Here is a 7950-nt window from a genome sequence, read left to right on the forward strand (position 1 = left end):
TGAATTTGAAAGCTGGTTCACATACTATAGCTCCTCACTGTCCCATTGATGCCCAGCATGTCCATATATACACTGGAATTATGGAAAAAAAACAGCTGCAAAGAAATCAAGATTTTGACAATTCTATTGATAAAGTGCCTGTTGCGTCAAGAGACAGTAAACAACATAAGCATTCACCTCTTCAACTTCCTTGCAAGATAAAACACCAGCAGGGGGCGAGACAATCCATGCATTGTTGGAACCCATGATTAGCTTGTGTTTCCCTGGGGAACATTTAAACTGGTGCACCTTTGTGAGAGCAGGTGGTGAAATGTTTGGGGAAAAGTATTTCACTGAAATCCCTTCATGGAAGAGGAGACTTGCATTTAGACACATTCAGCTCATCATTTGAGAAAACTGCTACGCAACCGGTAGGAAAATGGACATTTTTTGTGTAAAATTGTTGCCAGTTAAGTGTTTATTTATGTTGAAATTTGAGACCAATTGTCTGATTTGATAGTGCTATTTGGGAAACAATGATTGATGGCAAGCTAATTGACAATTGTTTATTTTCATATTGTATTTGAAATGTATAGTTTTCAGTTAATATATTAATACCATATTGTTTGGTGAAACTTGAGGCTATCTGTGTTTGTTTATTTTGCAAGTTTATCCTTAGACTTGGTTAAATCCTATTGCTATTTATGATGTGGTTACAATGACTACAATGAAATTATATATTTAATTTGAAATGATCTTACTTAAAGTTATGTATATCTCTTTTTGTGTTTTTGCCTTTTTAAAGGTTATCAACCTACAATCTTCTACTGCTATTAGTAATTATTCTGCTGTTTGTACCTACAAACTGAAATCCATATAAACAAACTAAACTGGAATTAAATAAAGGAGAAGAAGAAGATATTTGAGTTGTCCCTTGCGTCCTTCAAGCAAGGACGCAGCAGCAACAGACTGAACTTGAGAAGATGTTCCAAGAATGTGAAACACGATTGGATGAGGTCAGGGACATAATCCAGTCTATGGCCTAGATACGGCGAAAACAAGGTGAAGTCTGCAATCCATGCAGCCGAGACAGCCTGTGATGGAGTTGCTATAATACCTGTTAACGCTGTAAATAGAGATGGCTACGAGCTACAGTGGGGTTGTGCAAAAACACAAGTCCAAAATGCAATCACAAGCCTAGGAGAGTGGGAGATGTGGATTCCAGTGGCAGAAAAGGAAAGGCTGGAAGGCAGAGTGAAGGATCTGAAAGCATTAAACAACAACCTTGGGGCAAGGAGGGCAGCCGACATTGAGGATAATCAACCTGTCTACCCAAGTTCAGTGGGTTTAAAAGGAATTTCCATCAATGAGAAGAGACTGGGAGAGTCTGCAAAAGCAGGGGGAACCAACAGGCTCAGTCAAAGTAAAGAAGATCCAACTCCTTGACAGTGTAGATGAGAGGATATGCAGAGACCTCCGTTTGTCTACTTACAACACTGCTGAGGACATGTTCAGGGTGCTGGAGAACAGATGGAAACAAGTCTACAATTGCCTTGGAGATAATGGAGGATCTGGAGAAAATTCCTACTTTATGAGCAAATCAACCAAGTTATCGACATGATCCAAACTATAAGGAAGGCCCTGGATGACCTCACGGAGCTTGGATCTATCAAGAGCCATCAACAACCCTCTAGTGATCAGATCCATAGAAAGCAAGTTGCCGGACAACAAGAGAGATTGGCTTGTCTTCATGGTTAACCCGAGAAATAATGTCACCGCAGACAATCACTTTGAGAACCTTCTTAAATTCCTGAAAACACAAGAGGAAATTCTTGAAAAACTAGAGCAGCTGGGAGTGAGTGAAAAGCCAGAAAAGAAATATGCTTGCATGGAGAGGAAATATGCGTCCATGTAGTCCACAACGAAAGGCGGCTGTGTTGTCTGTGGAGATGAAAAGCACTGAGAAAAGATCCTCTTTTGCAAGCGTTTCAAAGAACTGAAGCCAATGGAAAAGTTGGTTGCTGTAGAAAGGCTGGGGGCCTGCAGGAGGTGCTTGGTCTGTCATGGAGAAGATGATGAATGCAAAGACACTTACCTGTGCAGGAACAGAGACCATGATTTATTTCTATGCCTGAAGGGAGACTTCAAGAGGAGTGACTCAGACAGAAAACAATCCAATGTGAGAAGGCATAAGCTGACAGAGGAGCAGGAGGAATTTGTATCTAAGCTCTCCCCAGAGATGGCAGAAAAATTCAAGAAAGAGTTCACCAACATCACTGCGAAGACAAACTGTGTTGAAAAGAATCAGCATGGAGAGATTGTCAAGTGCATCAGAAGAATTACCAGTTATTCTAATGCGGTTCAAGGTAACTGCCAGTGCAGGACAAAAAATTGAAACCCTGATCGACCTGGCATCTGACACAAATTACGTCACCCACAGAGGTGCCAGGAGATTAAATCTTCGAAGTGAAAACCTCACTTTAGTCATCCATGGAGTCGGAGGAATGGCCATGAAGGTGAAGACCAGAAGATATCTCCTCAGAGTGAGGGTCAAAACACCAAGAGGCACAGAAAGAGCCCATGAGCTTGTCTGCTATGGTTTGAATGAAATTGCCATCATCAACAGTCATCAAACCTGAGCAACTCAATAAGTTCTTCCCAGAAGTCAATCTAGGAGATCTGAGGAGACCGGAGAGCATTGAACTACTGATAAGCCACCGCGAAGCAAGACTTGCTCCGCAAAGAGTGAAGGTGATTGGAAACCTTGTCTTATGGGAGATCCCGCTAGGAAAGACTGTTGGTGGAGCACATCCAGATCTGTTTGAAGAAGTCAATATGGCCGCACACAGGTCTGAAACACACTTTGCTCGATCCATGAGAGCAACTGCTGTCAAGTATCAAGAGATAACGAAAACACAAGAGTTCACAGCTGAAACCAAAAGCACAGTTGCTCAAAGAGAGTTCTTGGAATGGTGGAAATGGGACAGCATTGGAGCAGCTTGTGAACCTAAGTGTGGAGGAGGCCGGTGCGGCAACTGTCAACTGGGAGGCAAGGAAATTACTGAGTGAGGAAAGAGACCTGGAGATCATAAGGAAAGGCCTCACCTACATCAAAGCAGATGCTCACAGCGATGAACCACACTGGGACACAAAATACCCCTGGATTCATGATCCAAGTTGCCATCCCAACAACGGGAGTGTGGTGGAAGCCACCTTCTTGAGAACAGAAACAACTCAAAAAAGAGCCAGAGTGGAAAATAGCATACACAGCTCAAGTCCATGAGATGGTGGAGAGAAGAGCAGCAAAGAAACTCACTAAAGAGATAATTGCCAGCTGAAAAGGACCAGTATGGTATGTCAGCCACTTGGTGGCGCCAAACCCGCATTCTGTCACAACACCTGTGCAACTGGTATGGAACAGCAGCCAGAAGTTTAAAGGGGTCAGCATGAATGACCTTGTCCTCAATCCCATCCGAGCAGTACTACTCAGGTTCAGGAGAGGTGTCCATGCTGCCCTTGGCAACATCAAGAACATGTACAGTTGAGTGTGGTTAGAAGACCTGGAGATGCACCAAATATGACTCACCATTGAAATTGAAACCTGATTCACATACTACAGATCTTCAGGGTCCCACTGATGCTCAGCATGTCCATATCTACCCTGGAATCATGGAGAAAACCCAGCTCAAGGGTTGTAAGGGCTAAAGTGCCTTCGACAATTCTATTGCTGAATTGCCTCACTTTGCAGTGCCCCCAAATGGCCAAATGTGGCTCCCCGTTGAAATGGAAATCCAATTCACATACGAAAGATTTTCAGTGTCCTATTGATGCCCAGCATGTCCATATCTACCCTGAAATTACGGAGATAACCCAGCTCCAGAGAAATCAAGGTATGGACCATTCTGTTGCTAAAGTGCCTTTGACCATTCTATTTGTAAAGTGACTCACTTTGCAGTGCCACCAAATGGCCAAATATGGCTCCCCGTTGAAATGGAAATCTGATTCACATAAAACAGATCTTCAGTGTTCCATTGATGCCCAGCATGTCCATATCTACCCTGGAATTACGGAGGCTCCTAATTAAAGCCATATTGAAACTCTATTTCAGGCTGCTCTAAAAACCAAGCCGCCAGTTTAGGCAGACTGATTTCACCCCAAGGTGATAGTATACACATCCCTTGATGTCCCTGTGTATTTCCGGAGCATTCTGATGAAGGATTTTATAAATACAGGCTTAAATGTCCACTTAAAGCTATATTTCAACTCTGTTTGAGGCTGCTATTTAAAGCCATATTGTAACTCTATTTCAGGCTGCTCTAAAAACCAAGCCGCCAGTTTAGCCAGACTGATTTCACCCCAGGGTGATAGTATACACATCCCTTGATGTCCCTGTGTATTTCCGGAGCATTCTGATGAAGGATTTTATAAATACAGGCTTAAATGTCCACTTAAAGCTATATTTCAACTCTGTTTGAGGCTGCTATTTAAAGCCATATTGTAACTCTATTTCAGGCTGCTCTAAATACCAAACCTCCATCTTAGCCAGACTGATTTCACCCCAGGGGGATAGTATCCACATTCCTTAATGTCCTTGTGTATTTTCGGAGCATTCTGATGAAGGATTTTAAAAATACAGGCTTAAATGTCCACTTAAAGCTATATTTCAACTCTGTTTGAGGCAGCTATTTAAAACCATATTCTAACTAATCTAAAAACCAAAACCTCCATATTAGCCAGACTCATTTCAACCCAGGGTGATAGGATACACATCCCTTAAAGTCTCTTTGCATTTTTGGAGCATTCTGATTTAAGGAAAGTAAAAATAAAGGATTAAATGTCCACTTAAAGCTATATTTCAACTCCATATTTCAAGCCATATTGAAGTCTTATTCAGGCTGCAAAAAACCAAACCTCCATATTAGACTCATTTCACCCCAGGGTGATAGTATACACATCCCTTAATGTCCCTGTGCATTTTCGGAGCATTTTGATGAAGGAAAGTAAAAATAAAGGCTTAAATGTCAACTTAAAGCTATATTTCAGGTCTGTTTGAGGCTGCTATTTAAAGCCATATTGTAAGTCTTATTCAGGCTGCTCTAAAAACCAAACCTCCATATTAGCCAGACTGATTTCACCCCAGGGTGATAGTATACACATCCCTTAATGTCCCTGTGCATTTTCGGAGCATTCTGATGAAGGAAAGTAAAAATAAAGGTGTAAATGTCAACTTAAAGCTATATTTCAACTCTGTTTGAGGCTGCTATTTAAAGCCATATTGTAAGTCTTATTCAGGCTGCTCTAAAAACCAAACCTCCATATTAGCCAGACTGATTTTACCCCAGGGTGATAGTATACACATCAATTAATGTCGCTGTACATTTTTGGAGCATTCTGATAAAGGAAAGTAAAAATAAAGGCTTAAATGTCAACTTAAAGCTATATTTCAACTCTGAGGCTGCTATTTAAAGCCATATTGTAAGTCTTATTCAGGCTGCTCTAAAAACCAAACCTCCATATTAGCCAGACTCATTTCACCCCAGGGTGATAGTATATACATTCCTTAATGTCCCTGTGCATTTTCGGAGCATTCTGATGAAGGAAGGTAAAAATAAAGGTGTAAATGTCAACTTAAAGCTATATTTCAACTCTGTTTGAGGCTGATATTTAAATCCATATTGTAAGTCTTATTCAGGCTGCTCTAAAAACCAAACCTCCATATTATCGAGACTCATTTCACCCCAGGGCGATAGTATACACATCCCTTAATGTCCCTGTGCATTTTCGGAGCATTCTGATGAAGGAAAGTAAAAATAAAGGCTTAAATGTCAACTTAAAGCTATATTTCAACTCTGTTTGAGGCTGCTATTTAAAGCCATATTGTAAGTCTTATTCAGGCTGCTCTAAAAACCAAACCTCCATATTAGCCAGACTGATTTCACCCCAGGGCGATAGTATACACATCCCTTAATGTCCCTGTGCATTTTCGGAGCATTCTGATGAAGGAAAGTAAAAATAAAGGCTTAAATGTCAACTTAAAGGTATATTTCAGCTCTGTTTGAGGCTGCAATTTAAAGCCATATTCTAAGTCTTATTCAGGCTGCTCTAAAAACCAAACCTCCATATTAGCCAGAATGATGTCACGCCAGGGTGATAGTATACACATCCCTTAATGTCGCTGTACATTTTTGGAGCATTCTGATGAAGGAAAGTAAAAAAAAAGGCATAAATGTCAACTTAAAGCTATATTTCAACTCTGTTTAAGGCTGCTATTTAAGGCCATATTGTAAGTCTTATTCAGGCTGCTCTAAAAACCAAACCTCCATATTATCGAGACTCATTTCACCCCAGGGCGATAGTATACACATCCCTTAATGTCCCTGTGCATTTTCGGAGCATTCTGATGAAGGAAAGTAAAAATAAAGGCTTAAATGTCAACTTAAAGCTATATTTCAACTCTGTTTGAGGCTGCTATTTAAAGCCATATTGTAAGTCTTATTCAGGCTGCTTTAAAAACCAAACCTCCATATTAGCCAGACTCATTTCACCCCAGGGTGATAGTATACACATCCCTTAATGTCCCTGTGCATTTTCGGAGCATTCTGATGAAGGAAGGTAAAAATAAAGGTGTAAATGTCAACTTAAAGCTATATTTCAACTCTGAGGCTGCTATTTAAAGCCATATTGTAAGTCTTATTCAGGCTGCTTTAAAAACCAAACCTCCATATTAGCCAGACTGATTTTACCCCAGGGTGATAGTATACACATCCCTTAATGTCCCTGTGCATTTTCGGAGCATTCTGATGAAGGAAGGTAAAAATAAAGGTGTAAATGTCAACTTAAAGCTATATTTCAACTCTGTTTGAGGCTGCTATTTAAAGCCATATTGTAAGTCTTATTCAGGCTGCTCTAAAAACCAAACCTCCATATTAGCCAGACTGATTTTACCCCAGGGTGATAGTATACACATCAATTAATGTCGCTGTACATTTTTGGAGCATTCTGATAAAGGAAAGTAAAAATAAAGGCTTAAATGTCAACTTAAAGCTATATTTCAACTCTGAGGCTGCTATTTAAAGCCATATTGTAAGTCTTATTCAGGCTGCTCTAAAAACCAAACCTCCATATTAGCCAGACTCATTTCACCCCAGGGTGATAGTATACACATCAATTAATGTCGCTGTACATTTTTGGAGCATTCTGATAAAGGAAAGTAAAAATAAAGGCTTAAATGTCAACTTAAAGCTATATTTCAACTCTGTTTGAGGCTGCTATTTAAAGCCATATTGTAAGTCTTATTCAGGCTGCTCTAAAACCAAACCTCCATATTAGCCAGACTCATTTCACCCCAGGGTGATAGTATATACATCAATTAATGTCCCTGTGCATTTTTGGAGCATTCTGATGAAGGAAAGAAAAAATAAAGGCTTAAATGTCAACTTAAAGCTATATTTCAGCTCTGTTTGAGGCTGCTATTTAAAGCCATATTCTAAGTCTTATTCAGGCTGCTCTAAAAACCAAACCTCCATATTATCGAGACTCATTTCACCCCAGGGCGATAGTATACACATCCCTTAATGTCCCTGTGCATTTTCGGAGCATTCTGATGAAGGAAAGAAAAAATAAAGGCTTAAATGTCAACTTAAAGCTATATTTCAGCTCTGTTTGAGGCTGCAATTTAAAGCCATATTCTAAGTCTTATTCAGGCTGCTCTAAAAACCAAACCTCCATATTATCGAGACTCATTTCACCCCAGGGCGATAGTATACACATCCCTTAATGTCCCTGTGCATTTTCGGAGCATTCTGATGAAGGAAAGTAAAAATAAAGGCTTAAATGTCAACTTAAAGCTATATTTCAACTCTGAGGCTGGTATTTAAAGCCATATTGTAAGTCTTATTCAGGCTGCTTTAAAAACCAAACCTCCATATTAGCCAGACTCATTTCACCCCAGGGTGATAGTATACACATCCC

The sequence above is a fragment of the Perca flavescens genome, chromosome 8, assembly GCF_004354835.1.
Source record: "Perca flavescens isolate YP-PL-M2 chromosome 8, PFLA_1.0, whole genome shotgun sequence".
NCBI lineage: Eukaryota > Metazoa > Chordata > Actinopteri > Perciformes > Percidae > Perca > Perca flavescens.